Source organism: Bos mutus, chromosome 9, assembly GCF_027580195.1.
Source record: "Bos mutus isolate GX-2022 chromosome 9, NWIPB_WYAK_1.1, whole genome shotgun sequence".
In the NCBI taxonomy this organism is placed as follows: Eukaryota; Metazoa; Chordata; class Mammalia; order Artiodactyla; family Bovidae; genus Bos; species Bos mutus.
Window position 1 is genome coordinate 81,073,530 of NC_091625.1, and position 19,324 is coordinate 81,092,853.

Here is a 19,324-nt window from a genome sequence, read left to right on the forward strand (position 1 = left end):
AGTACTGGGTTAGTTCTAGACACACATCATATTGACTTAATATTTCTATATATTACAAAATGATCACCACTGAAATGAATTTTTTAAGTACAGATGAGTTTTGGGGGTCTTTGTCATTAAATGTGAAATCCTCAATAAAAAATATTTTAGCTTCTTCCAAGAAAACGAAACTTCACCCAACTGCATCAGATTCCAACCTTGAGCTAAACAAGGGTGCTTGAGCACCTGCTTCTTTTCGTGTGTCTGCTTGATTGTTTTAGCTGAAGGGCTTTTCAGCCAGCATTTCTCAAATGAAAAATCTCTTCCGAGTGATTCATTTGTCCCTGTGAGATGTGAGAATTACCTGTAGATATCGTGAATACACATATGTGCTTGGCTTTTGCTTCTCTGTTACATAGGTTCCTTCTGAACTGGGTCAGTTTTCAGGTCTTATTACAAAGCTCAGAGTTTTGGGAACCTGACCGTGGGGCTAATTCCTGCTGATGAAAGTGAGCAGCCCTCAGAATTCCTGAATAACCTGTGAGGTAGACAGAACTGAGAGTGATTTTATCCGAAGCAGTGACATTGCACACCCAGGAGCTGAAATGAGGCTGAACGCCCACCTGGAGCTAAGCCTTGGCTGTCACACCTGAACTGTTTGCTCTTGGTAGACGGGGTGGGTGTGTGTGGGGGTGTGTGTGTGAGATAATAATTCATAGCATCTGAAATTCAGTTGATTTTTGGCAGCCACGCTCAACAGGATAATTCATGAGCCTGGTGCAGGCAGGGCCCCAGACCCATCCCGGGAACATCCCTGTTATTTCCGGCAGGCTTTAGGCCGGAAGTTCCTGGCAGACAATAGAAAAGCACCAGGTGTTCCCAGCAGCAGCCCCCTCCTCCTCCCTTAAACACTGCCTTTGGCGGGTTTCCCAAAAGAGGAGAGGTGCACTTGGTTGCACGTGCGTGGTTGCACGTGGTGTCTGTCACCTCGCTGCCGCAGCATTTGTCCCGGACACCTCTGCAACCGGCTGTCTCTGAGGCATCCTGTGCGATTATGCTTTGACCCTTTGGGACAAGGCCAGTCACGGGGCATGCCAGGAAGCTGACTTGTGCTTAGAAACCAGGCTGCTTTGAGGTTTCACTCTGGATTTTGGAAAAGCTGTTAAAGTGAGTTGGTCTTTCCACTTCGTGTAATGAATGCTGGATTCTCAAGTGGCTCAGCGGTAAAGAAACTGCCCGCCAATGCAGGAGACGCGGGTTTGATCCCTGGGTCGGGAAGATCCCCTGGAGAAGGGAATGGCACCTACTCCAGTATTCTTGCCTGGAGAATCCCATGGACAGAGGAGCCTGGCTGGCTACAGTCCATGAGTCATGCTATGCAATGCTAAGTCACTTCAATCATGTCCGACTCTGTGCGACCCCATAGACAGCAGCCCACCAGGCTCCCCCGTCCCTGGGATTCTCCAGGGAAGAACACTGGAGTAGGTTGCCATTTCCTTCTCCAATGCATGAAAGTGAAAAGTGAAAGTGAAGTTGCTCACTCGTGTCCGACTCTTAGCGAACCCATGGATTGCAGCCTAACAGGCTCCTCCGTCCATGGGATTTTCCAGGCAAGAGTACTGGAGTGGGGTGCCATTGCCTTCTCCAACAGTCCATGAGTCATACAATCCGCTAAGTCAGACACAACGAAGTCTGCTCTGACTCCTCTCTGTGATTTTCACCTTCTTACTTGGAATGAGACAATGGATTGCTTTTCCACTGCTGCTGCTAAACTGCTTACCTTAATAGACTGTGGAAACGTGAAGCTAAAATCTTCGAACTGTTTCTTATAGGGCTTCTATAAGGACTAGCAGTTTACTACTGACCTGAAAGAATGAACAAGCTTTCCACATGCCAAGTTTATTTGTGGAGAAGTAGTTTATATATGCAATAAATGGGAGAATATTGAGAGTCTTATGCTTCCCAGGTGCCTCAGTGGTAAAGAATCTGCCTGCAGTGCAGGAAACTCGGAGACCCATGTTCGATCACTGGGCTGGGAAGATCCCCTGGAGAAGGAAGTGGTATTCTTGCCTGAGAAATCCCATGGACAGAGGAGCCTGGTGGGCTACAGTCCATGCGGTTGCAAAAGAGTTGGACATGACTTAGCAACTAAATAACAACAATTGAGAGTCTGGAAATAAACTCTCACATTTATGGAAAATTGGTTTTTCAACAAGGATAAATTGACTGTCAAGATACTTCAATGGAGAAAAGAACTGTCTTTTCAGTAGATGGTGCCAAGGAAACTAGATCTCCACATACCAAAGAATCAAGTAGGAATTCAATCTCACATCATATTTAAAAATATTAACTCAAAATTGACTGAAGATCTGAATGTAAAAGCTAAAACTATAACACTATTAAAAGAAAACATAGATATAAATCTTTATGATCTTGGATGAGGCAATAATTTCTTAAATATGATACCAGAGGTATCTTGGCTCCTTGGTGGTCCAGTGGCTAAGACTCTGAGCTCCTGATGCAGTGTTCCCAGGTTTGATCCCCAGTCAGGGAACCAGATTCCACATGCTACAACTAAAAAAAAAGAAAAATGATACCAGACTCAAAAGCAAAAATAGATAACTTGGACATCATCAAACTAAAAGCTTTTGTGCTTCAAAGGATATGTTGAAGAAAATGGCTGTCAATTCCTCAAATAATTAATCATAGAGTTATAATATGACCAGCAGTTTCACACCTAGGTGTATGCACAAAAAAATGAAAATATGTTTCACAAAAACTTGTCCATGAATTTCCTAGCAGCATTATTCATAGTAACCCCACAGTGGAAACAATGCAGATATCCATGCAACAAATAAATGGATAAAAGCATACAGTATCTATACACAATGGAGTATGATTTGGCAATAAAAAGAAATGAAATACTGATATGTGCTACAACACAGATGGCCCTTGAAAACATTGTACTTTGTTAAAGAAGGCCACATGTTGTATTCCATTTATATGAAGTTCAGAATAGGCAAATTCCTAGAGACAGAAAGTGCCTATAGTGGGTGCCTGGGGCTAGGGAATGGTGAGGAAGTGGGGAATGATGCTAGCAAGGTATAGAGTTTCTTGGGGTGATGAAAATTTCTAAAATTGATTGTAATGACAGTCACATAACTCTGTGAATAATAAAACCATTTAATTATAGACTTTAATGAATGACTTGTATGCTATGAGAATTACATCTCAATTAAGACGTTATAGGGACTTCCTGGCGGTCCAGTGGTTAAGACTCCACCCTCCCAATGCAAGGGGCACCGGTTTGATCCCTGATTGGGGAACTAAGATCCCACAGGCTGCCTGGCATGGCCAAAAAAAAAAAAAAAGATGTTATAATAAAGCAACCATAGAAAATAGATGGGAAGAGATTGTTGTTGTTATTTAGTCGCCAAGTCGTGTCCGACTCTTGCGACCCCGTGGACTGTAGCCCACCAGGCTCCTCTGTCATGGGATTCTCCAGGCAAGAATACTGGAGTGGGTTGCCACTTCCTACTCCTCCCCTGGGATCTTTCTGACCCAGGGATTGCAGCCGGGTTTCCTGCATTGCAGGTGGATTCTTTACCTCTGAGCCACCAGGGAAGCCCACATACGTGAGGTAACATTGTCATCTGTCCTCAGTGTTATTACAATATTTTTTGAACATATTCCTTACATAGGGTGTTACAGCCCCATGACTTACATAAATACCTAGACATTTGAACCGCTTAATCCTCTTCACCTATTTTACCTGGCACCACTCTGCCCTTGCTCTGGCAACAACCACGCATTTGTTCTTCATATCTATGAATCTGTTTTCATTGTTTTTTGTTTTTGTTTCTTATATTCCGCATATAAATAGATCATGCAATATTTGTCTATGTCTGACTTCTTTCACCTAGCCTAATATCATCTAGATCCATCCGTGTTGTTGGAAATGGCTAGAGTTTTCTTTATAATAAATCTGAGTGTAATAAATGGCTGAGTAATATTCCAGGTTGTGTGTGTGTGTGTGTGTGTATGGTGTAGAGATTAGCTGATGCCAACCTTTTCCAAAGTGGCTCATACCTATGACACTCTAGTCAGCATGGAACAAAAGTCTGCTATTTCCACATCCTCAATGCTTGATATTGACCAAATTTTAACTTTTTATCTTTCTGATGGGTGTGAAAAAAAAATAGATGGATAGAGAGGATGGACTGTTATTAATTGTAGTTTTCCTCTAGTTTTCATTCTCCTCTCTTGGCCTTCATCTGCTTTTCCAGATGTTTCTTAGAAAGAAGCAACGATTTATAACTCATAGTGGAAACCATAGGGTTTGTGAGAAAAAGCTAGAGATAAAGACGATTGCATACAGTGTGTACTTTTAAGATTTCCTTTTTGTTCATGTTTCCAACTTAATTCTTAACTTTGCACCTATTACCACATACTAGCTCTTCTCTTCTCTTGCACAGAGATGGAAGAGCTTTGGAATCTTTAATAAAAATCTCAGTTTTTTGGTCAAATCTGTCTCCCGAGAATCAAATATAGTTTACTTTTCACCAAACATGCCTTCAACAAATTGCCATGTGAGAGGGAGAGGAAAGCAGAGAGCAAACAGATGTGCTCTTTCCCCTACTTTATGGCAAACATTATCTCTGTCAAAATCAAAGAAGAGTCCTTTATTCCACCAGCTAAACTTCTTATCCTAAGCTGGATATCCTAAACAGATATCCTAACTGTTACCAAGTAAGGAACATCAATGGAGGGAAGAGAAAAATCACAGGATAAAATACATTTTTAGGTGTTCTTCTCTAAGCCGAGCTGCGGAGGGGAGCACTGGTACAGAGCACGGGGCACGGTTGCCTGATGGGATACACCCTGGGAGGTCAGCCTACTCTTGCCTAGACCTAGGCAACTGACTTTAGCAACTCGGTTGTCTCCTGTGAGCCTCAGCTCCCAGGGATCTCAAGTCTTTCTAGATCTAAAAATCTAGATTTTATGCTTTCATAATTTGATCTAGAATTCTTTGAATGGTCAATACTAAATGAGCATGTGTTGGGTGATCATTCGTGTCTCCTTCTTTACAACACCGTGGACTGTATCCCTCCAGATTCTTCTGTCCATGGAATTTCCCAGGCAAGAATACTGGAGTGGGTTGCTATTTCCTACTCCAAGGGATCTTCCTGACCCAAGGATCAAACCTGTGTCCCTTGTGTTGCCTGCCTTGGCAGGGGGATTCTTTACCACTGTGCCACTCGGGAAGCCTGCTGCGTGAGCATAGTGAAAGTGGAGTGAAGTCGCTCAGTCGTGTCCAACTCTTTGGTACCCCGTGGACGGTAGCCTACCAGGTTCCACTGTCCACAAGATTTTCTAGGCAAGAATACTGGAGTGGGCTGCCATTTCCTTCTCCAGGGGATCTTCCCAACCCAGGGATCGAACCCGGGTCTCCTGCATTGCAGACGGATGCTTTACCATATGAGCCACCAGAGCATACAGGTAGATAAATCTATAGTTGAATGAATACTGTACCCAATACTTGGAGTAATGAGTAAATGTCATAAAAGAAGCAATCTCATGACTTTTCTCAGGCCTCTGGAGCTGTAACTGATTAGCATAGAATTTTTTAAACTTTTTATTTTATATTTGAATACAGCCAATTAACAGTGTTGTGATAGTTTCAGGTGGAGAGCAAAGGGACTCAGCCATACATATGCATGTATCCATTAGCATGGCATTTTAAGTTAAGGTCTCAAAAAGAAAGAGCAAGTCTGTTAGTTTCAGTCAGTTCAGTTCAGTCACTCAGTCGTGTCTGACTCTTTGCAACCCCATGAATTGCAGCACGCTAGGCCTCCCTGGCCATCACCAACTCCCGGAGTTCACTCAGACTCACGTCCATCGAGTCAGTGATGCCGTCCAGCCATCTCATCCTCTGTCGTCCCCTTCTCCTCCTGCCCCCAATCCCTTGCAGCATCAGAGTCTTTTCCAATGAGTCAACTCTTCGCATGAGGTGGCCAAAGTACTGGAGTTTCAGCTTCAGCATCATTCCTTCCAAAGAAATCCCAGGGCTGATCTCCTTCAGAATGGACTGGTTGGATCTCCTTGCAGTCCAAGGGACTCTCAAGAGTCTTCTCCAACTTAGTTTGGTGACCCACAAAAAGATGAGCACAACAGACGTTGATTTCCAAACTTAGTTTGTAAAGCTGACTGCTGCTGCTGCTGCTGCTGCTGCTGCTAAGTCGATTCGGTCATGTCCGACTCTGTGGGACCCCATAGACGGCAGCCCACTAGGCTCCCCTGTCCCTGGGATTCTCCAGGCAAGAACACTGGAGTGGGTTGCCATTTCCTTCTCCAGTGCATGAAAGTGAAAAGTGAAAGGGAAGTCAGTCGCTCAGTTGTGCCCGACTCTTAGCAACTCCATGGACTGCAGCCTACCAGGCTCCTCTGTCCATGTGATTTTCCAGGCAAGAGTACTGGAGTGGGTTGCCATTGCCTTCTCTAAAGCTAACTACCAGGTTCCAAATGAATAGAGGCTCAGTTGGCCATCGTGAAACTTTAAAATATATCCAGTGTTGACTGATAAGTTCTATTTGAACCAAATTTGATGTGGTTACTTTTCTTTTCTGCCTGGGGTATAATTTATATACAGTGAAATGCGTAGATTTTAAGAGAACAATTCAGTGAGTTTTGACAATTGCATACATACTTATATGCAACCTACACCCCTATTAAGATACAGAATATTCCCAACCCCACAAAAGATCCCTCATGGCCCCTCCCCGTCAGTCCCTACCCAAAGACAAAAATGGTTCTAATTTCTTTCTCCCTCTATCAGTTTTTCCAGTCCTAGAACTCTATCAGTGGACTCATACAACATATACCCTTTTGTGTCTGTCTTCTTTCACTCAGTAAATTGGTTTTGAGGGTCATCTATTGAGCCGGGTTTATCAGTAGTTTCTCACAGGTTGGATTCCCTGGAAAGAGACAATGATTAGCATGCAGGGCATTTATTAAGGAGGCCTCTTGGGATCTAAGGCTTTGGAAGGGAGGGAAAGAAACAGGATTGAGCAGAGAGGGGAGTGAAACATCTGACAGCACTGCCACCAGCTCTGGCTGGGTCCCCTGGGGAGCTCTCGGTGTCAGCTGCCACGGGGAGAATTCTCGCCTGCCAGTGGGAGCTCTGGAGCTGTATGGCCTGTCAGAGTAATTTCAAGTTGCCCCCACTCCCATGTTAATCTGGCCTTGGCAGGGGCTGCTTCTCCAGGAAGAGATTGATACTTTGGGTAAGGCTATTTGTTTCAGCCAAGAAAATATGCCCCTTCCCCAGAGGGGCTGACTGCTGAGGGCTGTCTTTCAGCAACAGCCCTAGCAGATGGAGAAGTAAGTCCTTCAATTCTGAGGGGAGTGGGCAGCACAGTGCTTTATGACTGAGTAGTATTCCACCAAAATGGACATACCAAATTATATTCATTCACTCCTGCTTCTGGTGATGGACAGTTGATCTGTTCCAACTTGGGGGTTATTATGAAGAAAGCTGCTATGGGCATTCTCAACAGTCTTTTTATGGATATATGTTTTCATTTGTCTTGGATAAATGCCTAGAAGTAGAACTTCTGTCTGATAGGATAGGTGCATGTTTAACATTATAGAAAATGCAAGGCCAGGTTTCCAAATTCCAAATTGTCATTTTATACTCCTACCACCAATGTATGAAAATCCCAGTTGCTATATATTCTTGCCAGCACTTGGTATGGTCGATCTTTTTAAATACATACAGAAAAAACTCGAAAAGTATCCTGATCACTTAGATGGAAATACCAGAAGGGATTTCTGCTTGAATTACTCTAGACTAGACAGATTCTGAATTTATGATATACAGCAAGCACAATTTCATATATGTTTGTACAGCAAAAATCACATTTAACTTGTTGACTTCAAGCCCTTTGTTGTCTTGGTGATGTACTGCCATATCCAAATTTATTTCAAAATTAGTTAAAATTTTTGCGGTTCAGATTAAATGTGCACTTGAAGCTTAACCTGTAGTTGAACCTCCTTAGAGGTAAGGTTTCGCTCTGTTTTTTCCCAGGGGATGCAACTGATTTATTTTTCTTGATGTTTACTTCTTTCTATTTAAAAAAATATTCATTTATTTAAATTTTATTTATTTTTGACTGTGTTGGGTCTTCGTTGCTGTGTGGGCTTTCTCTCTAGTTGCGGAGAGCAGGGGCTATTCTCCAGTTGTGATGTTCAGGCTTCTCGTTGCGCTGGCTTCTTTTCCGGAGCACAGGCTCTAAGGCATGCAGGCTTCGTAGCTGTGGATCAGGAACTCCGGAGTGCAGGCTCTGTAGTTGTGGCGCACAGGCTTAGTTGCCCTGTGGCATGTGGGTACTTCCCGGACAAGGGATCGAACTCATGTCTGCTGCATTGCAAGGCAGATTCTTAGCCACTGAGCCATCAGGGAAGCCCATGTTTACTTCTTTTTGTTTATCATTTATTTGGCCACCCTGGCTCTTTGTTGGGTCATGTGGGATCTTTGCTGCAGCATGCCAGCTTTCAGCTGTGGCAAGTGGGATCTAGTTCCCTGACCTGGGATTGGATCTGGGTCCCCTGCACTGAGAGTGCAGAGTTTTACCTGCTGGACCATGAAGAAAGTTCTTGGTAAGGTTCTCTTATACTAGAAAATGAATTATAGTATTCAGATTCTTTTTCCTAACAGCTTCCTTCAACAAAGTATATTTAGATATTATGACTTAATAGCTAAGTTTTACTGATCAGATACTATATGCAAGACAAGGCCATGTTCTAATCTCTTCACATGTGTTACACCACTTAATCCTTACACTTGATTAGGAAGTCAAGTGTATTATTATTATTATCTATTATTATTACCCCCATTTTTACCAAGGAAAAAAGGATAGGGAAAGATGGACCTGCTTCATTCGACAAATATTGATTGATTGCCACCAACTTGCAAAGAGATAAGGTGTTTAAAAAAAATCTTTTCCTTGTGGAGCTTACATTCCAATAGTAGGAAACAGATCGATAGATAGGAAATATGAGCAGTTTTACTCTACTTGGGCTTTCAGTCCATGTCTTCTATTTGGGATAGTAATGAGAAAGATAGAGTGTTAGGATGTACACTACCTACAGTGCACTCTGTTATTAAACTACTCTACATTACGTGACACAATAGGCATTGACAACTGAGTGTCTCAGAGTTGCAGATATGGGTCCAGATAATTGTTTGAGAGTTGAGAATGGATCACAGGTCACACTCTTTGGAACCTGAACTCATCCTTTGGGCTCTGACTGATTTAAGTGACCTCAAAGAATTGCTTCTGCAATTGAGAGATGCTTGGGAGGGGTGGGCAGTTTGGCTATGCCAGTATAATATTTTTGAATGAAATATGATCTCAGTTCATAAATGCTACATATTTTGCTATACAAGCTACATTTCTCCCCAGCTATTGTCTGTAGTCTTACTTTTCTGGCTCTGGCCCTCTCTGAAGTCATCAGAGGGGAGAGTGTAAGCTTAACCACCTGGCTCTCTTCCTCTGCTGCCTCTCCTTCCTATTCCAGGCTACATTTCTCCCTCAAAGCTGATGAAACTTCATCTACCCTACTTCTTCCAGTCCTCCATTTGGACTGAGTAGATCTTCTTTTTAAGTAAGCCATGTTCCCACCTGTGTTTGTTACGTATTGCTGGAGAACGATGCTACCACAAACGGAGCAGCTTAAAACAACATATGTTGTATCTCTGTTGCTATGTGTCAGCAGTTAGGGCACAGCTTCGTGGAGTCCTTTGCTTAGAGTCTCGGCATGTCACAAAGGTGCAATCAGGGTCTCAGCCGGGAGCTGTGATCTCACTAAGGCTTCACTGGGGAAGGCTATATTCCCAGGCTCACGTGGCTGCTGGCAGCATTCCATTCCCTGCAGAATACCAGAGCGGGGGGCCTCAATTTCTTGCTGGCCATCAGCCGGAGGTTGCCCTCTGCTCCTTGCCTCATGGCCCCCTCCAGGTGGTGATTCACAGGTGCTTCTTCAAAGCCAGGAAGAGCATGAGTATCTTCCAGCAAGACAGGTGTTTCAATCTTACACAACATAATCACACATGCAATACACACACACACACACACACACTCACACACACTCACACTCACATACATCATCCCCAGAGTCGATTGGTTGAAAGAAAGTCACAGATCCATCTGCCTTCAAGAGAAGGGACTTCCATGACAGTGTGACTATCAGCGGGCCACCTTAGCCTTTCTACTGCATCCTCAATATTAAGAAACACTTCTTGTGTTACTTCAGTCAAACGTTTTTTCTCTGCAAAAGCAGAGTAAGCTAGACGTCTCCATCCAGTTTGTTCATCTGTATACAATGATCTGTAAGTTAATGAACATTCCTGTTTGGTTTTAGCACTGCTATATCTCAACCACATACTGAATTTTTAATAAGACATAGGCCTGTAATCTCAGATGAGAAACTGAACAAAGCTTTAAGTAGGGCTCTTGAAAACATAATGTATGTATTTAGTAGATGCATTTTAATGTAATTATGACAATATTCTGATTCTGTGTTTTCTGAATCGCTGAACCAGAAACCCTAAGTGATCCTCTGTAAATGGTATTCTACTGACACTATTGCTTATTGCTGGACCTGACAGGAAGCCCACTGTTATGAGTCCCCGGTTTTCTTTTTGTGTTTCTCCTGGCAGCCATAGATCTAAATGGTGCATTGATGCAGATCAGATTCATTCATTCATTCATTTGCATATAAAGTACATACTTCCTGAGCACTTACCCATGTTCTGGCCCTGTGCTGATGTTATAATGGTAAACCAGACATGGCCTCCAGGTGACATTCAGTTCAGTGCAAGAGACAGATGAGGAGACAGCCTTGAAGTAAATACCATGAGGGCAGGTTGCTATGGAAATACACAGATTTAGGTCCCAGAGGATTTGACATCTAAGCCAATGTATCTCTTAGATCATAAAATATAGGAGAATTGGAGGCAAGATATTGAGAATTAACCAACCAAAGTAGACATAGAAAACTGAAGGAACAATGAGTCCTCCAGTTAGTAATAAAAGAGGGAGATGAACAGAGGTTTGAGAACCAAAAAGTATCAGTCACTGAGTCATGTTCATCTCTTTGCAACCCCATGAACTATAGCCTGCCAAGCTCCTCTGTCCATGGGATTTTCCAGGCAAGAATACTGGAATGGGTAGGCATTCCCTTCTCCAGGGGATCTTCCTGACCCAGGGATTGAACCTGGTCTCCTGCATTGCAGGCAGATTCTTTACCCTCTGAGAACCAAGCCTTGACATAAACCTAGACAGAAGATGGGAAGAAAATAAGCCATGAATATTTAGTAAGTGCACTTTTGCCAGGCTATAATGAAAGTCTCATTCTTCACATGGTACTAATTATTTGCAGAATAAGGTACTAGATATTTCTACATTGACACAAATAATGGACTACAACTAAATACTCACATGTTCTTGCATAAAATGAAAATTTTATTACCCTAGATGCAATAGGGTAATATTTATCTCAGAAACAAAGCAAAACTTATCATCCTAAAATCACAGACTCAAGTGAGAAATGTATGTTAGTGTTGAGTATTTTATTGATAAATGTAACTGAGTATTGTAGTCAGCATTGGTTCACAGAAACAAATCACTAGATGTATAATTGGCTCACAAAACAGTATGGTATATACACCTATAAAGAAGACATAAAAATCTGTAGAGATGGTGAAATCTTTGGAGCTTTATGTGGGTTTTGGAATATTTATAGCAAAGCAAAACCCACAGCACTTTCTCCTGCTAAATAAATAAAGAGAGACAGAGAATAACAATATTCTTTTAAAGTATAACAATAAATCGTTCAGGTAAATATTCCTTTGTATTGTATATTGGGCCTCTTTCTCTCTGGTAAAGACTTCCCTTGTGCATTCTCATAATTGAAAGCCCTCTGCTTAAGGAAGTTGGGGAATGAAAACCCTTCAGTGTCAGAGCCTCATTGCTTTGGAGAGTGGTATATAGATTTTATATGGCAATATTCCAAGCCCATTTTGTATATCTACTTCTTAATTGTGTGATTATATGATTTCTCCCTGAATAAATCTTGTTTTGATGAAAGATTAAATCTAAACACCTGCAAGTTGCCTCATCCCCCTTCTTGGCTTCCATATTTATCACCTGTTTGAAGAATGTGTCAGCTTTCCTTAGTTGAGAAGTAATTTGCAGTTACTGAAATCCATTTTATATTCTAATGCTTCAATATTTACAACTTTCCATAGAGGGCTGTTTTACCTGGAAGCATCTTAGGTTTAGATTTAAGTTCTAATAAAACTAAATATGTTTTCAGAAACCAATCTTATAGCTTTTTCTTATTCTGTTTTAAAATACCAGAAGCATAAAAGTAAAGAACAGTTGAAGTTAAGCTTGTTAAATATAAGAAACTACTTATTTGTAATTCCCTTAAGATGTCATTTGGAGTTTTAAAGATACCACTGTACTACAAATAACAAATACTACAGAGAGATATTTACTCTAAAGAAAACAAAAATAAGCAGGAGATTGGAGTTCTTCATCTGTTTTTAGTTATAGAATGCTGTGTTATTTAATAATGGAAGAAATGGTTAAAAAATACTAAATATGCATCTGTGTTTTCCCCAGGATGCAGAATAGTAAGTTTTAAATTCACCTTTCTACTAGTGATGTTTCTGTTCTTGGAATTACTCAGATAGTTGTTTTTCATCTTGAATTTTCTTTACCTGCATTTCACTTACTTTTATTCATTGAAAAATACAGAACATTCTCTTATTAAGAGAATTAACCTTATTTACATGGGTGAATGAAGGTTCTGTATCAGTCAGTTCAGTTCAGTTGCTCAGTCGTGTCCAACTCTTTGCAACCCCATGGACTGTAGAAGATTCTGTATATATCAAAGCAAATTTCTTGAATTTTAGTTCTTTCATTTGCAACCTTTTTTTTTTAATATTTTCCTTTCTTTGTTCTTTTTCTTTTTTCTTTCCTTTTTTAGCTTAATCAGTTTAATACTTACCTATTTACTTATGTATTACTTCTCTCTGAATAAACTTCTGTTTTTAAAAATGCGTTTAAGACTTTAAATATACCTCTGATTACCACATTACCACCATCTCTCATAATCTGTAATGCTTTCATTTCTTGTTCTTCACACATTATGTTACAATTTGATTTCCTTGTGTTACTTAGGAGTGCCTTTTTGTTTATTTGTTTTCAAAAAAGTATGGGAGGGTTGTTTCTTGACCACTGAGAATCCTGGGAAAACCCTTTTTATCATATTACTTTATGTTAAAATCTCACCATATTATTGTGGATTTGTCTGTTTATACTTCTAATTCTGTTGTTGTTCAGTCGCTAAGTCGTGTCTGATTCTTTGCAATCCATGGACTGCAGCACTTCACTGTCTCCCTAAGTTTGCTCAAACTGGTGTCCACTAAGTCAGTGATGCCATCCAACCATCCCATCATCTGCTGTCCCCTTCTCCTGCTGCCCTCAATCTTTCCTAGCATCAGGATCTTTTCCAACGAGTCGGCTCTTTGCATCAGGTAGCTAAAGTATGGAGCTTCAGCTTCAGCATCAGTCCTTCCAGTGAATATTCAAGGTTGATTTCCTTTAGGATTCACTGCTTTGATTTCCTTTCTGTCCAAGTGTCTTCTCCAGCGCTGCAGTTCAAAAGCATCAATTCTTTGGTGCTCAGCTTTCTTAGTGGTCCAACTCTCACATCCATACATGACTACTGGAAAAACCATCGCTTTGACTATACAGACCTTTGTTGGCAAAATGATGTCTCTGCTTTTTAATACACTGTCTTGGTTTATTATAGCTTTTCTGCCAAAGAGCAAGTGTCTTTTATTTTCATGGCTGCCGTCACCATCTGCAGTGATTTTGAAGCCCAAGAAAATAAAATCTGCCACTGTTTCCACTTTTTCCCCATCTATTTGCCATGAAGAGATGGGACTGGATGCCATGATCTTAATTTTTTGAATGCTGAGTTTTAAGCCAGCTTTTTCACTCTCCACTGATTATAATCTTAACTAATTCTTACTCATCTTAACTTGTTAATATAAGTATTAGCTAATAATCTTAACTAATTCTGGTTTTGTTTTTTGTATTTTAAGATTCTGATGCTAGGGGCATACTAGCTGATAATTTGCACATCTATTTCTTGTTAAGTTACTTTTTATTATTATATAATCAGTACCTTTATGCAATTTATTGTTTTTGCATGCATATGTGCATGCTCAGTCGTGTCTAGCTCTTTGCAACCCCATGGACTGTACCCCACAGGCAGGCTCCTCTGCTTGTGGAATTTTCCAAGTAAGAATACTGGAGTGGGTTGCCATTTCATCCTCCAGGGTATCTTCCCGACTCAGGGATCGAACTTGCATCTCCTGTGTCTCCTGCATTGGCAGATGGATTCTTTACCACTGGGAATAAATAAATAAATGGGATAATTTATAATAAATAAATAATAAATGGGATAATACATAAATAAATGGGAATCCCATTTATTATTTTTTATTGTTTTTACTTCAGCTTTAATTCATCTATTATTAATATTGAAATAGCAAATTTCCCTTAGTAAGTATTTGCTTAAGGATGTATTTTTCATGCTTTTATTTTCAGCTTTTGCTGTTTGGGATGTATCTTGTAAAATGGGCAGACAGAGACATGTATTATATTTCTGCTCCCTCCAATCTTTTACTGTCATTAGATATGAATATTCCTTTCACATTTTTTGCAACTACTGTTTTGGACTTAATTTGACATCTTAATTTGTGTCATCTCTTTTAGCCAGCTCTTTTTCAAATTTTCCCTCATTTTCTTTTTTCATTATTGGATTAGTGAAACATTTTTTATTCCCCTTCCTTTTATTTACTGATTTGGAAACTTACTATTATATTTTTATTATTATTTGAAATAGCACATTTTTCTGACAAACTCAAGAAGTATTTAGTTTGTCTATCCTCCTAACGTCAAAATTAGGACCTCAACATATGTTAAAATTCACTGACTACCTCTCCATTTTGCACAACCAATAGTTTACTAAATTCACCATAATTTTATCAGTTTCTATGCTCAGTGTTGTTTCTTGTCCACCTCTTTTGAGAACCCATGGACTATACAGTCCATGGAATTCTCCAGACCAGAATAGTGGAGTGGGTTGACATTTCCTTCTCCAGGGTATCTTCCCAACACCAGGATCGAACCCAGGTCTCCTGCATTGCAGGTGGATTCTTTACCAGCTGAGCCACCAGGGAAGCCCAAGAATACTGGAGTGGGTATCCTATCCCTTCTCCAGGGGATCTTCCTGACCCAGGGATCAAACCGGGGTCTCCTGCATTGTGGATAGATTCTCTACCAGCTGAGCTACAAGGGAAGCTCTGTATCCCACTCTTAATCTGAACTCTTTTTCTTTCTTGCTGAGGAATTTTCTATAGATGTACCTTTAGTGATTAACCACTTTCAGTGAGTGAGTTTTTGATTTGATGAATAATTATTTATCTGGGTACGGAATTCTAAGGTATGTCCCTATAACACCAAGAATCTATGATTCTATTGTCATCTTGGTTTTATTGTGATTTCTTGGAGTGGCATCTGACTTCTCTACCCACTACTTCCTCTTTATTTTTAATACTCAATGTCCTACGATATATCCAAGTATAGGTTGATTTTTTCCCTTGGAAAAAATTATTTTCATTCTGTACTTAGATGTCTAATTGAACATTTCAAATTTGAGCTTCTAATTTTTTATGCCAAACCCACTTCACTCACTGTTGTCTCAGACTTAATTAAGGACAACTCAGTCCTTCCAAGTGCTCAGACAAAATTTTGAAGTCCTCCTTGCTTCATCTCTTTTCTCCCATACTCCACATTCAATCTATGAAGAAATTTGGCTCTACCTTAAAAATGTATCCAGAATCCAGGTACATTTCACTTTCCCACTGCTGCCAACCTGGTCTAAGCCCCTGTCATATCTTGCCTTGTGTATTCTTGTAGTCTCTCGTTGTCTCTCTGCTTCCCACCTCGTCTCTTCTATCCTCTGCTCAGAAGCAACAGTGATTTTAAAATAAAAGATAGATTATGCCATTCCTTTGCTCAAAATTGTCATTGCTTCCCCATCTCACTTATAGTAAAAACCAAAGTCTTTATGGTCAGTTACAAGGTCTTACATGGCTTAAAACCCCCTTCCCATCTCCCCTTAACTTACTGTCCTCCAGTCACATTGGCCCCTTAGTGTTTCTCACAGCATGCTCTCATCTTGATATGAAGTGGTCTTTTTGCTTAGGATGTGCTTTTTCCAGATAACCACATGGCTAACTCCATCATGTCTTTTGAGTCTGTGTTCAATGATTGCCTTTTCAGTGAGGACTACTTTAACTATGACATATTAATCCATCTCTCTTACCCTTCCCTGTTTATTTCATAGCACTTTTCATTTTCTAAATTGCTATACATTTTGTGGATTATGTTCGTTGCTTATTTTCTGTCCTTTCATAAAAATATAAGTTCTCTGAGTGCATACGTTTAAACTTTTTGTTTTAATTCTATCTCAAATACCTAGAACAGAACTTGGTACAAAGAAGATGCATAATAAATATTTGTTAGATGACTGAAATATGTGTGCATGCATGCTAAGTTGCTTCAGTCATGTCCAACTCTTTGTTACACTATGGACTGTAGCCCGTGAGGATCCTTTGTTCATGGAATTCTCCAGGCAAAATTACTGGAGTGGGTTACCATGCTCTCCTCCAGGGGATCCTCCTGACCCAGGGATTGAACCCAAGTCTCTTGTGTCTCCTGCATGGGCAGATGGGTTCTTTACCACTAGCACCAACTGGGAAGCCCAACTGATATATGTATATACATATGATATGATATATATATATTTATATCTATCTTCTGTATTTTTGCAGAATAGAAATACAGTGAAATATAGTTACAACCCAAGTGCTCATTAACTGGTAAATAGATAATCAAAGCTTTGATAGAGCCATACAGTGGAGCTTGACTCAGAACAAAATACTGATACAGACTACAACATGGAAGAATATCAAAACATTATGTGAAAAAAAAAAACAGATATAGAAAATGTCATATGCTGTTATTCCATTTATATGAAATTTTCAAGAGTCTAAACTATGAAGATGAAAAGCCTGTCAGTAGTTGCCTGATGCCAGGGGGTGGGACTGGGATTAACTCCAAGAGGTGATGGAACTCTTTAGGGTTCTCAAAATTTTCTAAAATCTGACTATGGTAGTGATTGCACTGTGCTGCTGCTGCTGCTGCTAAGTCACTTCAGTCGTGTCCGACTCTGTGCGACCCCATAGACGGCAGCCCACCAGGCTCCCCCGTCCCTGGGATTCTCCAGGCAAGAACACTGGAGTGGGTTGCCATTTCCTTCTCCAATGCAGGAAAGTTAAAAGTGAAAGTGAAGTCACTCAGTCATGTCTGACCCTCAGCGACCCCATGGACTGCAGCTTTCCAGACTCCTCCATCCATGGGATTTTCCAGGCAAGAATACTGGAGTGGGGTGCCATTGCCTTCTCTGATTGCACTATATATTAACTAAAACACATTGTTTACTTAAAATGGGTAGAATTTAGAATATGTAAATTATTCCTCAAAAGCTATAAGCAATAAAAAATACAATTAATATTAACTGCATACAATCAGAACTTAATTAGGAAGCACTTGACAATCTTTAGCTCATCTTCAGAATAAGTTGCTGACTCTGTATTGGGAAGATGTGGATTTAGCAGTTCATAAAGTTCAGAGCCTTCCCTGTAGCCATGCAGTGTTGGTGGAACACACCTCTATCACAGTACTCACTGTTATAGTCATTTACTTGTAAGACCCAACACCCACCCTCTACTATATATATATATATAACTCCAGGTATGGTCTGATCTTGAACAGGTATGGTCTACCTTGAACTCTAGGGTATGGCCTGTCCCTCACTTATCCTCGTGTTCTGTGCCCTAGAGGTGTGAGACCCATGGGAGATCCTGAGATAATTCTAGCTAAAGGACTAGATGATTATGAGTAGAATAGCATATAAAAGGAAATTTACCAGTCAGTGACAGAAATTGATATTGTCTCGCTATGCAGTCCATATAATATTACCAAAATCATACACTTATTCCTAGCTGTGTTTTTTTCATCCATGCTTCAAGCTGCTATAATTGAAGAAATCACATAAATGCTTATTCTTTGATTTATCATGCGTGTATTGAGTGCCCTCTATGTGCCACACACTTTGTTAGGTTCTAAGGATGGATATGATAGTTAATAAAACAATGATTTGGAACTTATTTTAAACAATTACTTTCTTTAAATTGGGCAGTAATTATTAAAGATGTCTTGAGGGAATGTTCTCTATAGATTTTGGTTAGTAACTTAAAGATTATTAATTTTATACAGTTGTCAGAGTTTTAAATGCTGTGGATAAGTATTTTGTTTTTCTTATAAAACGCAGGGCAGCAAACTACGCTCTTTCTCCGGGGGTGAGGGAAAGTTTCTGGAAAAGGAAATTCCAGCACCACCCCTCGAGGTATTTATTTTCCAGAGTAAATCTTCCAGCCATCCAGCTCAATCACTAAGTAAGCACACATGTGACACACCACGCCCTCTGCAGAGACTCACTCAGGGCAAAACAGAGTAGGTATTTTGTTAATCCTTTTAGCCTGAACAAGCAGTAGAAGAAAAACTCAGGAAATAAATCATATAAAAATATGAGAACAATAGGAAAGAAAAGCCTGTCTTACAGGTTTGTTTCCTGTTCTGTCTAATACTTCTGGAATGTGGTTTTCTCTCCTATTGATGCTGAATATAACTAGAATGTCTAAAGTTGTCATTCTTTTCTTAGCCAGAGTTCTCCTTTGTCTGTGTATATTATTACCCTGTTAAAACTAAAATCTCTCAGAATTGTCCAAACAAAAGTTATAGGAAGCATTTGGTGACAATTGCTATAGAGTAACATTTTTTAAAAAGTAAACACAGGTTGCATACACAGAATTTCAACTGAAATTATAACATTCTATTTGCTTCTTAGCAGTTATGTGTTTCTAAGTAAGCTGACTTTCACAAAATGTAGCCAAGTTTTGGAGTAACACAAAGTTTTTTAAAACTGGAAGATATTCTAGTAAAAACCTACCTTAATGCTTAAAAACTTTTGCACACCAGTGTTTAGTTTCTGAGTTATATACTTTTTTTACAGGATTATTAGAACCTCTTGTGTTAAAAATAGCTGTCTGACTTTAAAAATTGCCCTTTGGCACCTC

At 40.1% G+C, this 19,324-nt stretch overlaps 1 protein-coding gene across 3 annotated transcripts in view; it reads left to right on the plus strand.

Annotated features, from left to right (window-relative positions):
- PHACTR2 (phosphatase and actin regulator 2) overlaps positions 1-19,324 on the plus strand; it is a 222,528-nt gene that overhangs the window by 49,970 nt on the left and 153,234 nt on the right. The window lies entirely within an intron of this gene.